At 47.3% G+C, this 8,229-nt stretch overlaps 1 long non-coding RNA gene across 1 annotated transcript; it reads right to left on the reverse strand.

Annotated features, from left to right (window-relative positions):
• Nucleotides 1–6,953: 6,953 nt before the first annotated feature.
• On the reverse strand, nucleotides 6,954–7,241 carry LOC309368160. The gene is made up of 2 exons (XR_014167582.1): nucleotides 7,160–7,241; nucleotides 6,954–7,105 (listed from the first exon to the last, which is right to left on the reverse strand). It is a non-coding gene; the product is annotated as an uncharacterized lncRNA (long non-coding RNA).
• Nucleotides 7,242–8,229: the final 988 nt, after the last annotated feature.

The raw sequence follows: 8,229 nt of genomic DNA on the forward strand, positions 1-8,229 counted from the left end.
TTATTTTTTTAAAAATGAAAGAGTAAACTGATTAAATGAAGGGAAATGCAGGCGAGCACTTGGGAGATGGAGAAAAGGTTGTTCAATCCTTGCAGACCTTCATTAGTGTAAATAGCAATTTCAGTTTCAAAGACTGAAGAATAAAGGAAATGGTGGCACTATTTATTAACCTATAAACCAGTTTTGTTTCATTTTTTGTTTTTTTAAAGGAAGATGTCATGGTCCGGTCTACAGGTGATCAAAGTCCTGGCTGAGGACATCGGGACCGGGGGAAAGATGGCGGGGTGGGAGCAGGAACAAGAGTCCAGAAGCCAGGGGTCCGAGGGTCAAGAAGCAGGAAGTCACAAAGTCAAGGGTCCGAGGATCAGGAAGCAAGAAGCCAAATGCAGCAAGGCAGGAAACGTGTTGCTGTGGCAAAGAGCCGAAGGGAAATGCTGACCTTATATCCCTTCCCTGCTCTTGCCACCAGGTGCTGTGAGTTACCAAGCGGCCTCACCTGTGCAGCCACACCTTGGCTCTTCAGAACAAACTTAGGAAGGCTCCAGTCCTGCGAAGCCCTACTAGTCACAGGGCCCGGCTCCTGCACACACTCCTGACAGAAGACATCTTCTTTTTGTTGTTAAGTCGTTTAGTTGTATCCGACTCTTCATGGACCAGAGCACACCAGGCACTCCTGTCTTCCACTGCCTTCCGCAGTTTGGTCAAACTCATGTTTCTACCTTCGAGAACACTGTCCAACCATCTCGCCCTCTGTCGTCCCCTTCTCCTTGTGCCCTCCATCTTTCCCAACATCAGGGGCTTTTCCAGGGAGTCTTCTCTTCTCATGAGGTGGCCAAAGTCTTGGAGCCTCAGCTTCAGGATCTGTCCTTCCAGTGAGCACTCAGGGCTGATTTCCTTCAGAATGGAGAGGTTTGATCTTCTTGCAGTCCATGGGACTCTCAAGAGTCTCCTCCAGCACCATAATTCAACAGCATCAATTCTTCGGCGATCAGACTTCTTTATAGTCCAGCTCTCACTTCCATACATCACTACTGGGAAAACCATAGCTTCAAATATACGGACCTTTGTTGGCAAGACATCTTAGATGTACAGTGGTACCTCAGGTAATTTTTTCTGGAGGTCCGTTCTTAACCTGAAACTGTTCTTAACCTGAAGCACCACTTTAGCTAACGGGGCCTCCTGCTGCCGCAGCGCTGCCAAAGCACGATTTCTGTTCTCATCCTGAAGCAAAGTTCTTAACCCGAAGCACTATTTCTTGGTTAGCGGAGTCTGTAACCTGAAGCGTATGTAACCCGAGGTACCACTGTACATAATTGTACAACTCTATTCAGCCTTGGTCAGAACACACCTAGAGTCCTGTGTCCAGTTCTGGGTAGCATAATTTAAGTAGGATGTTGACAAGCTGGAAAGGGTGCAGAGGAGGGTGACCAAGATATAAGGGTCTGGAAACCAAGCCTGATGAGGAACGGTTGAAGGAGCTGGGTATGCTTAGCCTGAAATAGTGGAGACTGAGAGGAGAAAGATAGCCATCTTCAAATATCTCAAGGGCTGCCACATGGAAGATGGAGCAAGCTTCTTTTTTCCTGGCTCAGAGGCTAGAACCCGAAGCAATGGCTTCAAGTTACAAGAAAGGAGATTCTGGCTCAACATCAGGAAGAACTTTCTGACGGCAAGAGCTGTATGACAGTGGAACAGAGTGGCACAAGAAATGTTGGGCTCTCCATTGTTGGAGATTTTCATGCAGATGATGGATGGCCATCTGTCACGAATGCTTCAGCTGTGTCTCCTGCATTTCAGGGGGTTGGACTAGATGTCCCTTGAGGTCCCTTCTGAAAACGGAATTCAGCAAACCCGTTTCCCTGCCTGTAGGAGGCTTGTCCTGAATGGGGTAACTGTGCCCCTGAAGGACCAGGTGCGCAGCCTGGGAGTCATTTTGGACTCACAGCTGTCCATGGAGGTACGTATCACCTGGTACGCAGGCTAAGACCCTACCTGCCCGCGGACTGTCCCACCAGAGTGGTGCATGCTCTAGTTATCTCCCGCTTGGACTACTGCAACGCGCTCTACGTGGGGCTACCTTTGAAGGTGACCCAGAAACTGCAATTAATCCAGAATGCGGCAGCTAGATGGGTGACTGGGGGCGGCCGCCGGGACCACATAACACTGGTTCTGAGAGATCTGCATTGGCTCACAGTACGTTTCCGAGCATAATTCAAAGTGTTGGTGCTGACCTTTAAAGCCCTAAACGGCCTTGGTCCTGTATACCTGAAGGAGCGTCTCCACCCCCATCGTTCAGCCCGGACACTAAGACCCAGCGCCGAGAGCCTTCTGGTGGTTCCCTCATTGCGAGAAGTAAGGTTACAGGGAACCAGGCAGAGGGCCTTCTCAGTAGTGGCGTCTGCCCTGTGAAACGCCCTCCCAGCAGATGTCAAAGCAATAAACAACTATCTTACTTTTAAAAGACAACTGAAGGTGGCCCTGTTTAGGGAAGTTTTTAATATCTGATGCTGTACTGTTTTTAATATTCAGTTGGAAGCCGCCCAGAGTAGCTGGGGAAACCCAGCCAGATGGGCGGGGTATAAATAATAAATTATTATTATTATTATTATTATTGCCGGGAAACCCTTATAAGAACCTAAAAGGTTACCTATCAGTCAGAGGAAGGAAGCAGAGATCAGCCACTGTCAAGTCGGAGCAAAGCGGCTATTAAGCCTGATCTTTATTACTACTGTTGCAACAGGGTGCTTACACAGGAGGGAGGAGGAATCCAGAACAATGGTGTGCAACTGCAAGCCCTTATATAGACTTTTGAAATTGCCCACCCTGTAGCTCAAGAAGACCACGTCCAAAAGCATCATACATACATCACAGAAGGAGGCGGTGCACACTACCGCTGTGTGGATGCTACTTGTCCAGAGATGGAAGGAGGACAATTTACCTACAATAGAAGAACAGCTGATAAAGATGATGGACTACGCCGAACTGGTGAAAATTACCAAGAAAATCAGAGATCAAGAGGACAGTAAATTTAAGAAAGAACGGGGAAATTTTTATAAGTTACTTGAAAGAACATTGTAAACAATTGGAAACATGGGCAGCATTTTAAAAATGCAATGAAGCGAGAATTATGATAAAAATTGAGATTTAAGAAAATATGGAGAATATGTTAAGATGCAGTTTGGAAAGAATATTTGGGGAAACCACGGAGGGCTGAAGGGAAGTCCAGGGATTCCGGGAATCCTACTTATAAAATGATTAAGATTTGTGCCTGATGATAAATGTTAAAAGTGAAAATGAATAATAGTAATAATAAACTTGTAGAAGGTCCCTGCCTTCCACTCTTTCTAAGGCTCCTCCTCTCCTGGATATTTCCCAACGGTGCCTGCATACCTCTGACCTCTGTTCTGCTCTTCTCATTGCTCTGCGAGTTCTTGGAGATCGGGGCAGAGGGGAGATTGTCACAGCAGGAGAGGGAGACTCCCTGAATTCTTCAGAAGTCCCCTCTCTGCTTCAGTGCCAGAGTCTGAACTGCTCCCTATCACAGGCTCTTCCTGCTCACTAAACCCTGTTTCCCCTGCTGCATCCAGGCCCTCCTTCCAATCTTCTCCCTCTCACCTCTCCTCAGTGTCCCACCACCAATCCCCCAACTCTGAGCCTTCCTCCTCTGGGGTTTCCCTTGGGTTTTCCCCAGCTGGTTCCTCCCACCTTTCCTCTGCGTCCAGCCAGCCCATGACACATGCCAGCCATTTCACAGTTGCAACTACCGACCGCCAAATCCTTTCATCTTCAAGAGAGGGAGAAAGAGTGCCGCTTAGATTACATCCAAGCAAAAGGTCTGGACAGGATCTTGGACTGAGTGGACTGCACAAATAAGAAGGGAAAACATCTAGTAAAAGCGAACGAATGGGTTTTTATACATGCAGAAGGAAGGGAAGGAATTTATTTTAGAAATGATAAGTACTGGTTTATTGTGGATTGATAATTTGCGGAGTAACTCACTTGCAGATGCCGCAAATGTTAAAATATTGTGCGTGCCAGAAATGGCAAGTGGATTGCTGATGGCTAAGGATAAATAAAAACAACAAAGCACCACTGTACTATAAGGTTAACTGTAACGAACGGAATGCGAACAATTAGGGAAATAAAGCAGCAACAAGAGGAAACTTTGGACGCATCAAGAACGGATTGCAGGAAACCGGTTTGGGGGAAAATTGTATTAGATTTGTCTTAAATTGTGGCTGATTTGGTAAAATTTGGAAAATTGATAAAAACGATTTGGCAAAAAAAGAGAGCGCTGCTCAGACAGATTACATTCAAGCAAAGGGCCCTCTCCATCTGCAAAACGCCTTTATGAGATATGACAGGGACCGATTAGCATATCAAAACATCTCTGGAAGAAAAGCACAGCTGTCGGAAGCAAGGAGACTTGTGCGCCAAGGCCCTAGCTCTGTCGGCTGGGGTAGCGCAGCCTCATTGCAAGACCCACTCTGCAGTTTCTGTGTCCCTGAGCTCAGCCGCCTCTGCAAGGAAATCTGCAAAATGAACTGAAACCTCAGTTCTCTCGCTTGGTCCTCCTTCGAGCCCTCTGCTGAGCTTGGAGGAGGAATGAGACCGGGGGATCATTGCCACTCATCCAGACAAAGATCTTCTCAGTGATTGGCAGGAATGGCAAACAGGAAGGAGGGCGGGCTGGGAGGAGGGAAGCTCATGTGCTGTAGATTGAAGGAGCGTCTCCACCCCCATCGTTCAGCCCAGGCACTGAGGTCCAGCTCCGAGGGTCTTCTGGCAGTTCCCTCCCTGCGAGAAGTGAGGTTACAGGGAACCAGGCAGAGGGCCTTCTCGGTGGTGGCGCCCGCCCTATGGAATGCCCTCCCGCCAGATGTCAAAGAGGAAAAACAACTAACTTTTAGAAGGCTTCTGAAGGCAGCCCTGTTCAGGGAAGCTTTAAGTGTGTGATGTTGTTTTGTTCTTTTACTGTTTTATTGTTGGACGCCATCCAGAGTTGGTGGGGCAACCCAGTCAGATGGACGGCATGTCAATAATAAATTATGACAATGATGAAGAAAAACTAGAAGTCAGAACATAGTTATGATAACTAGGGATGGACAAACCGGTCAATTTTGGTTCCTATCAGATTCTGATTTACCCCCATCTCCCATTCTCAGCATTTTCGCACCAATCTGCAATTTTGTTAAAACAGGACACATGAAAACCTGTCAACAAATTTCTCCCCATATACAGATTTGTATGTGTTTTTGCAAAGCTATTTCCCTGAGCATCGTGCATTTATAATGCCATTTCACAAACATGAACATTTTTGTGCCCGCCTAGCGACATGCGCAGTTTCTGTACACATTGCTTGGCCGGAGGAACTGTCCTTGCAAAATTCAGAAAACTGCAGCTTTTGAAGGACGGCTGTTTTTTGGTTCGCAAATTGCCGCACAAAGGGTGAATTGCGTAGGTTCAAGTGGATCGGCATGCGCATGAGGGACCAACTCCCTTCTCTTGCGGGGGCCCAATTAGTGCCATTGCCTTCCGTTCAGAGTTTGGATGTAATCCTTGACGCCTCCCTTTCCACGGAGGCGCAGGTTACAGCAACAGCGAAGGCGACATTTTTCCACCTTTGCCACATCAAGCAGTTGGTCCCTTACCTTTCCCGCCCCAACCTGGCCACAGTGATCCATGCGACGGTCACCTCCAGGCTTGACTACTGTAATTCGCTCTACGCGGGGCTGCCCTTGAAGCTGTCCCAGAAACTCCAGCGGGCGCAGAATGCTGCAGCGAGGTTCCTCACAGGGTCCCTGCCATGGGAGCAGATTCACCCAGTGCTTTTCCAGCTGCACTGGCTCCCGGTGGAGTACAGGGTCAGGTTCAAGGTGCTGGTTTTGACCTTTAAAGCCCTTCACGGTCTAGGACCCTCGTACCTATGGGACCGCCTCTCCTGGTATACCCCATGGAGGTCCTTAAGGTCCGTAAATAGCAACACCCTAGTGGTCCTGGGCCCTAAGGAAGTCAGATTAGCCTCAACCAGAGCCAGGGCTTTTTCAACACTGGTGGAACGCTCTGTCTCATGAGACCAGGGCCCTGCAGGGTCTGATTTCTTTCCGCCAGGCCTGTAAGACAGAGTTGTTCCGCCTGGCCTTTGGCTTGGAATCAACTTGATTCCCTCCCCCTCTTTCTTTTTCCTTTTTCCTTTCTCCTCCTGTGATGAGGCTTCATTTTAATATTTTAATATTTTAATATTGTATTTTAATCTTGTTTTTAAGTTGTATTCATTCAACTTTTTATTATTGCTTGTTAGCTGCCCTGAGCCCGGCCTTGGCTGGGGAGGGCGGGGTATAAATAAAAAATATTATTATTATCAAATTTCCTCCCCATCCCTGTTATCAACTTGCAGCCACTGATGGTGTTTTATCCTCCATGGCTTTGCCCCATTTTAAAGCCATCAGCTCATCTTGAGGAAGCAAATGCCATAGTTAAACGATATTGCAATGTGAAGACGTCTATCCTTCTGTCTGACTCAGCAAGAATCCCAGCATTCAGCAGTCACAGTCAGTAACTTTGTGGTTCCCCAGGGATTGGCCAATAGCCCACCAACAAGCCATGATCTGCCTGCCTTGAGCCCAGTCTCCCATTGTTACCCTGCAGAGTTTGGATGCAACAGCAGAAGTTAAGTTAGGGAAACGAATCCTCGCTAAGAGCCCAACTTCAGTCGAAACAAATTCAGAAGGAGACTTAGTGTGCTTATTTAGAGAAATACATTCTGCACAGGGAAGAGTTCTAAAGTCCTAACGAGCTAAGTTGCAGGAGAAACAGAGAAGCCATAATGTCCCTTTGTTTTCAGAAGACACATCTGTAATCTGTATCCCTTATGGGGGATACAAGAGCCCTTATAGAGTCCTTTGCAGGTTCTCCATCGGTTGGAGAAAACAACAGAGGCCAACCAGAGAATATTGAGAAGCAAAGCAGCTAGTAAGCATGATTTTTATTAACTGTTGCAACAGGGTGCTCCCCTCACACGCAGGAGAAGGAGGAAGACCCAGAACCAAGGTGTGCCCACCCTTATATAGACATTTTAAATTGCCCACCCTGGAGTCCAAGACCACTCCCAGAAACATCATACATACATCACAGAAGGGGTGTGGCTTAAGACCACCACCCCCAGACACATCATACCTACATCACAGAAAGGGCAGTCTACAGCAGAAATCTGAGTGCATTGTTTACCTCCTGTCTGGCAGGTTACCTGTTAATGCTTACTACGCTCTACGTGGGGCTACCTTTGAAGGTGACCCGGAAACTACAACTAATCCAGAATGCGGCAGCTAGACTGGTGACTGGGAGCGGCCGCCGAGACCACATAACGCCGGTCTTGAAAGACCTACATTGGCTCCCAGTACGTTTCCGAGCACAATTCAAAGTGTTGGTGCTGACCTTTAAAGCCCTAAATGGCCTCGGTCCAGTAGACTTGAAGGAGCGTTTCCTCCCCCATCGTTCTGCCCGGACACTGAGGTCCAGCTCCGAGGGCCTTCTGGCGGTTCCCTCACTGCGAGAGGCCAAGTTACAGGGAACCAGGCAGAGGGCCTTCTCGGTAGTGGCGCCCGCCCTGTGGAACGCCCTCCCATCAGATGTCAAAGCGATAAACATCTACCTGACATTCAGAAGACATCTGAAGGCAGCCCTGTTCAGGGAAGTTTTTAATATGTGACATTTTAGTGTATCTTTCATCTTTGTTGGAAGCCGCCCAGAGTGGCTGGGGAAACCCAACCAGATGGGCGGGGTACAAATAATAAATTATTATTATTATTATTATTACTGTCACAGGCTCACCCTATTCATACACAGACATACCCTTCAGACAGGATTTGTGAATGAAAAGACAATGGGGAGGCTTTTCCATTTTCCTTGGCTTTGCAGAGAAATCATTTGGTCAGTTTGGGAGTCAAAATGGTTCCAGGGCTGTTTTCCTGTGCTGCTTCAGACATGTGCGTTATATATTTATTTATTTATGTGTTTGCTTGGTACATTTATGAACATTTATTATATATCTATAAAATATATATATATATATATATATATATGCTTTCGTAGATTTTCACGGGTACAGGAATGCAGGTTTTGGTGTCCTCGGGTGTCTTCCCGTGTAAAAGTTGGGGTGTCTAGGCGACGTTTCGACGAGGTCTCACTCGTCATCTTCAGGCTGGTGCTTTCGGCTTCTTGTTACTGGAA

This window comes from Podarcis melisellensis (assembly GCF_964234715.1).
Source record: "Podarcis melisellensis genome assembly, chromosome: 4".
Lineage (NCBI taxonomy): Eukaryota > Metazoa > Chordata > Lepidosauria > Squamata > Lacertidae > Podarcis > Podarcis melisellensis.